The 9752-nt window shown below is 42.0% G+C and overlaps 1 long non-coding RNA gene across 2 annotated transcripts; it reads right to left on the reverse strand.

Annotated features, from left to right (window-relative positions):
- Window positions 1–7338: 7338 nt before the first annotated feature.
- Window positions 7339–9303, reverse strand: LOC308458845. Of its 2 annotated transcripts, none has more exons than XR_013977724.1 (2): window positions 9203–9303; window positions 7339–7566 (listed from the first exon to the last, which is right to left on the reverse strand). It is a non-coding gene; the product is annotated as an uncharacterized lncRNA (long non-coding RNA). The 2 variants fall into 2 exon arrangements; XR_013977725.1 differs by having other exon boundaries at window positions 9108–9303.
- Between the last annotated feature and the right edge of the window lie 449 nt (window positions 9304–9752).

Here is a 9752-nt window from a genome sequence, read left to right on the forward strand (position 1 = left end):
CCATCCCCTACACTGTCCTCATAAGAGGCAGTGACACTGGTGCGAGAGGTCAATTCTGTGTTGCTACCATACCAGCCACTCCTGAAAATCAGTATTTCTTTGTTGAGGTAAAGCCAGTTAAGGATTTATTTGTGTAGCTGCCTTTTCATCCCACCCTCCTTCCAATGAATGCAGGGTGGCAGATGTGCCCCTCTCTTTTCATCCACTCTGCCCACAGTGGCTCTGCAGTTTTTCACATTTCTGCAACAATTTGCAAAAAGGTTTTTTTAAAAAAAAATGCTCAATAAAATTCTTCAGCATTTTACTATGAATTTCTCCTAACAGGAACAATTTTTGTATGCTGTTTTGATTAACGTATGCATTTTTCAAGCAATTTCTCCGAATATAAGTGCATTGCTGTGTTATTTTCACAAATATCTTTAATTTAATTTACATTTTAACATAGATTCATAGAATTGTAGAGTTGGAAGAGACGCTGAGAGTCATATAGTCTAACCCCCTGCAATACAGGAATCTCTACTAGATCATACATGACAGGTGGCCACCCAACCTCTGCTTAAAAACCTTCAAAGACAGAGAGTCTACCACGTCTCACTGGAGCCTGTTCCACTGCCATATAGCTCCTACTGTCAGAAAGTTCTTCCTGATTAGTCAGAATCTCCATTCTTGTAAATTGAATCCATTGGTTTGGGTCCTGCCCTTTGAAGCCAGAGAAGACAAGCTTGCTCCATCTTCTATCTCATCTTTCCCAGGCTAAACATTCCCAACTCCCTCAACAGTTCCTTATAAGACTTGGTTTCCAAAACCTTGATCATCTTGGTTGCCCTCCTCTGCACACTTTCCAGCTCATCAATACCCTTCTTAAATTGTGGCACACAGATCTGGACACAGTACTCCAGCTGAGGTCTAACCAAGGGAAAATAGAGTGGTACAATTGCTTCCCTTAATTTGGACAGTATACTTCTATTGGGCTCCATGATCACTGCAGATGGTGACAGCAGTCACGAAATTAAAAGACGCCTGCTTCTTGGGAGAAAAGCAATGACAAACCTAGACAGCATCTTAAAAAGCAGAGACATCACCTTGCCGACAAAGGTCCGTATAGTTAAAGCTATGGTTTTCCCGGTAGTGACGTATGGAAGTGAGAGCTGGACCATAAAGAAGGCTGATCACCGAAAAATTGATGCTTTTGAATTATGGTGCTGGAGGAGACTCTTGAGAGTCCCATGGACTGCAAGAAGATCAAACCTATCCATTCTTAAGGAAATCAGCCCTGAGTGCTCACTGGAAGGACAGATCGTGAAGTTGAGGCTCCAATACTTTGGCCACTTCATGAGAAGATAAGACTTCCTGGAAAAGACCCTGATGATTGATGATTGAAAGATTGAGGGCACAAGGAGAAGGGGATGATGGAGGATGAGATGGTTGGACAGTGTTCTCGAAGCTACCAGCATGAGTTTGACCAAACTGCGGGAGGCCACACCCAAGATAGATGATCCCCATGTGGTGCTGACATTAAAAGTGCAGCAGCAGATTGTCCGATGACTCTTCTCTTCCCTGATCCTTCACCCCAGTGCCCAAATTTCTTCTCCAGCTAACATCTTCACACACCACTGAAGAAGAATGGCCTGGAGATGGAGCCTATTTGCTTGCAGTACTTGACAGACTGCAGGTGATTGCCCAGCACATGGAACTGTTTGGGGCAACGGGGGAGGGGGTATTTATCTGAAGAGACCCAGCCTCTCAAAGCCTCTGAAAATTCCCATCTTCCATAGCAATGCCTCTGAAGTTTACTTTCAATCTGTACAGTAGGTATATGAACAGTTCTACAGTAATGTGCGTTCATTTTGTAGGGTTTTTTCATTTAAGCGTTGTTAAGCTTCTCACACTGTGAATTTTATGAAAAATGACCTGCTTATTGAAACGATTGCACCTCCTGATGTCTTGTCTCTCACCATCTAATGACGCTTCTTTTTATCTTCTTTCCTAAGCAATCTGCCAGTGCTTATGAATGCTGGGACTCTGTCGTTGACAGGGAATCCTAAGGACCACTTAAGAGACATAATGCTTGCAGAAACAGAGGCTCTCTGGTGGGGTCTAATCTGTGAATTAGCCCAAGGCAGAGCTGGCGTAATATTTCAGATAAACAATCAGGCACGACTCCGTATCTTGTTTACTCCTAAAGCAATAAAATGCCAATTTTTTTATTTTTTAAAAAATCTATTTTACCAAAGATCTTCACAAGCAATCTTTCTGTTCTTGCTAAGTGGAACGATTTAAAAATATATGAGGTTGGGCGGGGGGGGGGAGCCATGTGGAGGGGGTTTTTTTATTCATGTGCACTATGCCCCAGGTGCATAATGCAAAAGACTTTGTAGGAGAAGCAACTCACATTTGGATTTCTCCAGGAAGGCTGTGCATTGCATACTTTAGCTCTTCAGTTCAAAGCAAGATATTTTAAGCCTGGGAACACAGCAACATGCCAGCCTAAGGTTTAAAGAACTACACTGCAGTGGTAGATGGGGATTTGGCCTTTGGTCAAAGACTGACTTGTAAATAGCCTATTCTTCTAGTAGTAGGGTAGCAGTATTTTAAACTTTCAGTGACTTTTATGCAGCTGTCCAGAGGGCATAATCAGATAGGCTTCCCATTTTAAGAAAGCTCCACCAGGAGGACATTTACCAACAGAAGTTCCAGAGTAATTCAGTTTTAAGAAATTGTCTTCAGGCAATGGGTGACCTGATCCCTTAATCCATTTTGAGGAACCATGCTCAGGTAAAATACCGGTTGTTTTATGTATTCTCTCTGCCTGATTTACTTTTATGTGTGTTTCTTTTATTTGGATCCCCTGTCTTCCTCTGACAAAAAGCAGTGAAGTTTTGATCAGTAGGAAATCAGGGCACTGAATTCTTTCCCATTTGTAAAATGGTGTCTCTGTTTAAATTGAATGTATGATTCATCCGAAGCTGGCTTAGGATATTATTGGGTCTTGAGTAAGCAGCATGTCTATTCTTTGCAGTTGGAAGAATGTATGTCTGTCAGTCCCATTAAAACACTATTTTTACAGTCCCTTTAACTATACACCAGAAGTACACTGAGATTTAACTGTCAACTGCAACCAAATTTGGCTTTTTAAAATAAAATATTATAATAATTTTGTTGGTTGAATGTAATCTACTGATTATTAATGGTGCATGTTTTCTTTGAGATTTACTTTTTTTACATTTTTAAAGCTGGTTTTGATCCACAAGATTTCAGCCTAATGAGGTACAGTCAGTTTAGATAGCTAATGGCAGAGTATAAGTAAAAATGGTGGTCTTATTAAACATTAATTAAGTTCTGGTTTAGAAACCCTCTTGAAAAGTGTGACAAAATCAGCTGGGGTGAGTGGGTGTATGGAGCAGCATAAGTCAAAACATGAAAAGACCTCCTTTAAAGACTACATCTGTGTTGGCATATCTTTCTTATAATTATTTTCAGTTTTCATTTCCTGATATTGTGGGCTCAATCCAGCCAATGTTAAGCAGCATAAAGTCCCATTCATCTCAGAAAGTCAGTTCAGCATGTTCCCAAATGTCTCCCATGAAATAAATGAGATTTAAAAGTTATTAACTTTGGCTGGAATACACCCAGTGTTTCAGTGTATCCTCTCATGCTTTCAACATGTTTTCAACTTTGAACTTCTAACATTGCATAATCCATGATGGCTTTGGCTTTGGCTGATGGGAGTTGTAGTCACCCGCTTTCTTTTTATTCAAGTGAGGAAAATGTGTGATTTATTTATTTATTTTTGCACACAGCATGTGCTATCCTTCTGCAGTATAACGCAGGGTGTTCTCAGAAATGGCTAAATACCTAAACAATGTACCGTACAACTTCAGATATACTTAAAAAAAAATCAGATGGAACTGAAAGGTGCTGATTGTGTCAACAACTCAGATGGGGATTTCCAAAATTATTCATGATCCCCACAAAGCGTTTAGTGCTAGTGCTAAGGAACACTAGGTTGGCAAAACACCCATTTTCCTACAACACAGTCTGGAAGCTGAGCACAGATTGCAACAGGATGCCAGAACAACCAAAAATTAAATGGAGATTGTACAAGTAATAAGCAATCTTTACTGGGGGGCTGGGGGGAGCATGTACCACACACAAATTGGCCTAGGTAGCTTTGAAGTTACTTAAATTACCTTTTCTATCTTGTTTGTAGAACAAATTCAGAACCTGGTGTCTGTGTGTGTGTGTGTGACTATTAATGTCTCAGATTTGGTGGCTGTCAAGCATGCAAATGCTGGCAATCCCACGCATATGTGTGAATGCCCAAAAATTCAAAGATGCAGCAGTGATGTTGATAATACACTGTTGAATGTTAATAATGCCCACTGCACAGGCATCTGTGAAAGCTATTCATGTCAATATGAAGGACAGCAAAGAGGAGAAGAGATGATTAAAACCTTAAGTCAAATAATTGGCAGGAGGTGTTGTGGCTGTGTAGGTGGATCAAGGACTAACACAGAGTCAATTGTGCACATTTGGCCTCAGCTTGTTTCAGCTCGCATCTGCTAGTTATTTTGTATCCAAGCAATTTGTGTGTTTGTTGTACAGTCTCTCTCGTGATTATTAGACACTTAATGCTAATCTTATCTAGAAAGAAGAAGACAAGATATATGTAGAACATGGAATTAATTCTTTTCATGTTTTGTAAAGTGCAGGACCTGCCCAAGACATTTTGCCACCTGAGGCAATGGACAAGAAAGCACTTCTCCCCAAATCCTTGTACAAAGGCCAACCAGGCTGACAGCTGAATTTTACTTCCAACGCTGGCCGCACTCGTAGATCCCATGCTTGCTATCCAGAAAAATCCCCCGGTCTTGCGCTGAACTTGATCCAACGAAGTCCAGCAATCTTGATCTGACAAAGAAGAGCTGGGTGTCGGGGGCTGAAGCGGGCTGTTTTAAATTCCCCCCAGGAGTGGACCTGAAGGAAGCCTCATTGTTCCTTCAAGTCCACCCCTGGATAGCCCAGCCCTCCGAGCCAGCCTGCCATTTGCCAATTCAGCAGGCTGTCACAGAGCAGGATTTCAAGCCGGGAGCAAGAGTCGGAGCTCGTGCACTAGCAAGGATCAGACCCTGACACACAGTCCTGCATCGTCAGCAGGAAGAGAGGCGCTGGCCGTTCTGCAAAGCCGCCGCACCCCTAAAAGAGGGTAAGTGGACTTTTACAAAGGCCAGCCAGGCTGACAATTGAATCTTACTTCAACACTAGTAATGGGACAGCATTTTCCACCTCACCTCAGGGCCGAAGGCTCGTTTAGGAAGAGTAGGGCAGCCTGGTGACATTTCCACATGGCTCTTACTGTTAAAGCTCTTCATGGCCTGCGACCCCCATTCCCTCAGATACCACCTCTCCTTATATGAGCCCAGATAATCTTTGCATCTTGCTCCATGTGTCCAGACTGCTTGAAATGCTATCTGTGGTAAGGATCTTTACCATAGGTGCTCACAGGCTGTGGAATGACTCCATGGGTGGAGCTTGAAACAGGTCTGTTTGTTTAGCTTTTCAGAGACAATGCACAATGTACATCCTCCGAAAGGCCTGGGGCTGCTGTGTGGGCATTATTTGAGGCTCTGTGTTTCTGCCACTGTTGATTCTATGGTATTTATTTATTATTGCTATTAATGTTACTTTTAATGTTTATGAACTGTTTGAAAGCTGACTTGAGCCTTGGGCAGGTAAGATATAAACGCTTCGAACAGATAAATAACGAAACACATGTATTGCCTTACACCTCAGAAACTATCATGTATACCCAGATGTTGAAAACAGCAAATAGGTGCTATGCTGCTTCAAGAAAAGAGCTGGTTTTAAGAGGAAACACTTCAGTGGTCACTGATAGTAGTGCATGGGGAAAAGTTGTCTGGGTGCTCTGGTGGACCAGCCTAAGAGAATGGCAGGGAGGCCAGCCAATCTCATAATATGGACTAATCAGGGTGTTGTGTGCCCACAGACAGTCTCGTTGGAATGGTCCTCTTCCTGGTTGCCTCTCCAGACACCAGTTGCCTCTGCTGGCCTCAGTCAATAACATAAACCTGTAGCTCCATTAAAAACAATGAATGGGCATGTTTGTGGGGGTTGGGGTGTTAGGGGAGGGGTAGTGCCTCTGGTGGGGGACACACTGTGCTCCTTCTGGGGCTGTTTGTCCACCTCTGGTCCCCACCCTCCATTCAGCTCCCACCTGTGACTCCTAGAAGCTGACAGCATGTAACAGCAGCCACACCCTGGGAATGGCTTTAACAGGTTGCCTAATCCACGTGAGGGTAGCCGATGGGTCTCAAACCTCCTGTGAGTTAAGGACTTCCCTGCCCGCAAAGACACATAATTACTCTATGAGTTAGTGTTCATGCAAAAGTGCAATAAATTTCCTCCTGCATGACCAACTTTTTGGTTGATTCTGGCATGTTTTCAGGAAACTTATGATTACCAAGATAATTGATGCCATGACTTTTATTTCCCCCTATCCTATCCATAATTACACAGAAGCAAGTCCAACCATGGGAGCTGATTTTTTGGAAGTGACACGAAAGTGATTGATCATTTATTGGAGCTTTTCCCCATAAGCACTCACATGATTGCAACCTAAGCCATTTCTTCCTCTTTAACCGTGGTTGTGTAGTTTCTCTCCCATTATTTACTCCAAAATTATAAAAGCAGTGCAGTGTAAATCTTTATATAATAACCCGGAAACCTTCTTAAATACAAATAAATGGGTGGCCTGCTGTTTGATTTTGGCATACTCATTTACCTTTCTTTACCTTATCTAAAAAGGTTGAGTAGGACAAAATATTAAAACACAATTACAAAAGCCATTATGAAAGCTATAACGGTCCTCATTCAAAGTCTCGGCAGCTTTTCTATGGATTCATATCGGTCTACAAAAGCTTTTCATTCTCCCCCAACCTGATGAGGCAAGAGGTAGTTAGCAGAATATAATGGAATGGAAAAAGAATGTGATGACCAAACAATATTGGTTGGTTTCAGAATAATCTACTCCTTGTGCTGTTACTTTTTGTTTCATTTGCACAACATAAACACAGTTTATGGACAACTGTGTGGTGAATTTAAAACCCCGGAGCTCACTTCCTATTGCAGATAATGGATTGTTAATTGCTCACTGATAAAGATTGAGGCCCCAGCACCTGCAAACTGCAATAATAGCTGTATTTCATACATATGCATAGCAGTTGGACAGGTAGCAAAATAGCCACATTAACAGTAAAATCATATTCAATAGGGTTTATGTCACATTATATTTTGCGAAGAATGTGTATGACCACTGAATCAGACATACTTCCTTTTATGTTTTCTTGAATAGTACTTTAAATTGCAGAATTAAATGCTCAGAGCAGAAACCTTGTCAGTTGCAGTGTCACTGAATCAAATGCTATAAAGATGAAGTAGTCCTGCTGTTCTTTCTGTCAAAGCCTTCTGGCTATACTTCACAATTTGTACCTTTATTTGTTCCTCCATTTCGATTCCGCAAATGAAATGTTGAAACAACAGCATGTGCTGTGAAACACAGAAAGTAAATAGAAGGACTGAACTTAGGCAGAGGTGGAGAAAAATCTCAATATGAGCGACTGATGTTCCCAATTCTGCAAATAAAACATTTTCTAACGTACTTAAAGGAAGATGGGAAGTGTAGGTGTAAAATACATTTTACAAAGCCAGTGCAGATCTTCTCTTGGGACCAAACTAGACATGGCATTATTCTCATCATTTAGCTTTGCACTATGACAGCTAGCATGATTTTATTTAACAAATAGGAGCTTAAGCCAGATCAAGGCCAAGGAGGGGGAGCTTTAACCCTTTGCTCCCAGCACAGTCCTAATCTAAATGTGGGGTGGAGAGCAGACCCTCCAGGTTTCCCTATCTTCCAGGAACAGTGCCGGATTTACAGAAGCCATCCAGTTTCTGATTTGATCCCAAAATATCCTGCTTTTCCTTAGGACATCCCTATTTTCGTCAGATAAATGCTGGAGGGTATGGTAAGGTAAAGGTAAAGGGACCCCTGACCATTAGGTCCAGTCGTGACTGACTCTGAGGTTGTGGCGCTCATCTCACTTTATTGGCCGAGGGAGCCAGCGTACAGCTTCTGGGTCATGTGGCCAACATGACTAAGCCGCTTCTGGTGAACCACAGCAGCACACAGAAACGCTGTTTACCTTCCCGCCAGAGCAGTACCTATTTCTCTACTTGCACTTTGACGTGCTTTCGAACTGCTAGGTTGGCAGGAGCAGGGGCTGAGCAACAGAAGCTCACCCCATTGTGGGGATTCGAACCGCCGACCTTCTGATCAGCAAGCCCTAGGCTCTGTGGTTTAGACCACAGTGCCACCCGCGTCCTGGGTATGGTAGGACGTCCTTATTTTCATTGGAGAAATATTGCAGGTTATGCAACATCCGAGCCAAGGAGATAAGTAACCATACAACCTTTAGAAGACATTTGAAGCTATAGGGAAGTTTTTTTAATGTTTAATGTTTTATTATTTTTTATGTATGTTGGAAGCCACTCAGAGTGACTGGGGCAACCCAGTCAGATGGGCGGGATGTTGTTGTTGTTTTTGTTGTTGTTGTTTAGGGTGTCATTATTTTCATCAGAGAAATGTTGAAAGGTATGGGAGTGCCCCACACCTGAAGTTCATAATAGGAAGATATTTGAGGAGTTGCTTCTCAAACTACAGGCCTGTCTGCACTCCTAACCTCATATTTATTTATTTGTTTATCAGAAAGTGGCTAAGTTAGAAACTTCTTCATTAGTTCTGTATGAAAATGCAGCTTTTTAGCACAGAGGATCAATGCATAGCTTCATGCAGGGACTCGTGGTGTCACTCAGATGAGTGTGATGCTTCATTACTTACTTTTATGCACTTGGCAGAAACATTGAAAAGTAATAAGCTGAAACACAAAAACTGTAATTTACTGCCACATGTTTAGAACTGCTACAAAAAAGGGGGATTTGGAACTAAATTTTGGATGCAGTGGAGGGATCCCACCAAAATTATATTTGGTCAATTTTGTTCAGTCTCTGGTATCTAAAATGGCATTTACCCCAATGAGATTTCATTGCCCTCATTGCTTTCATTTGTATCCGAAACTGGCATAAAGGAGAGAGAATTGAGTGAGGTATCTTGCTTCTCGCATACTTCGAAACCTTTGGTGGTCCAAGGGAGTGAGCTCCCCATCACTCCTTAGCATTCAGTGCTCTACTGATGCAGCAGCCAACCATCTGAGAGTCAATCATCTTTGATGCCTTCCCACATGGATGGAAGCTATGTGTCAATGATGCATCCACATGGGTAGGCTCTTTCCCATGGACTCATTGTGATGTCTACTAGAATTAGCTTGGCCATTCTATCGGGGGAGGCACACAATCTACCCACAGCCACAGGACAGCACATTACGGGAATGTGAATCTCACCTGTCTGGAGGCTGCATCTACAGGACATGATATTCAGTGGAGGTGGAGGTGGCAATGTTCAAAACCAGATACAATCTAAAGATATTGTGTCATCATTAAACATAGCAGATCGCACTATATTTCTTCCCTTTGGTTACAAAGTGCTCTTGTAAGGGGGGGAGCTCTAAACAATTACATTTCATTTTGTGAAATAAAAATAGCATTTTGTATTTGGTTGCTACAATTTCTTTTAAGAGAAGGAGCTCTTTATCTTCAAAAATGGGAACAAACATCTC

Source organism: Podarcis pityusensis, assembly GCF_964106645.2.
Source record: "Podarcis pityusensis genome assembly, chromosome: 11".
Classification (NCBI taxonomy): domain Eukaryota; kingdom Metazoa; phylum Chordata; class Lepidosauria; order Squamata; family Lacertidae; genus Podarcis; species Podarcis pityusensis.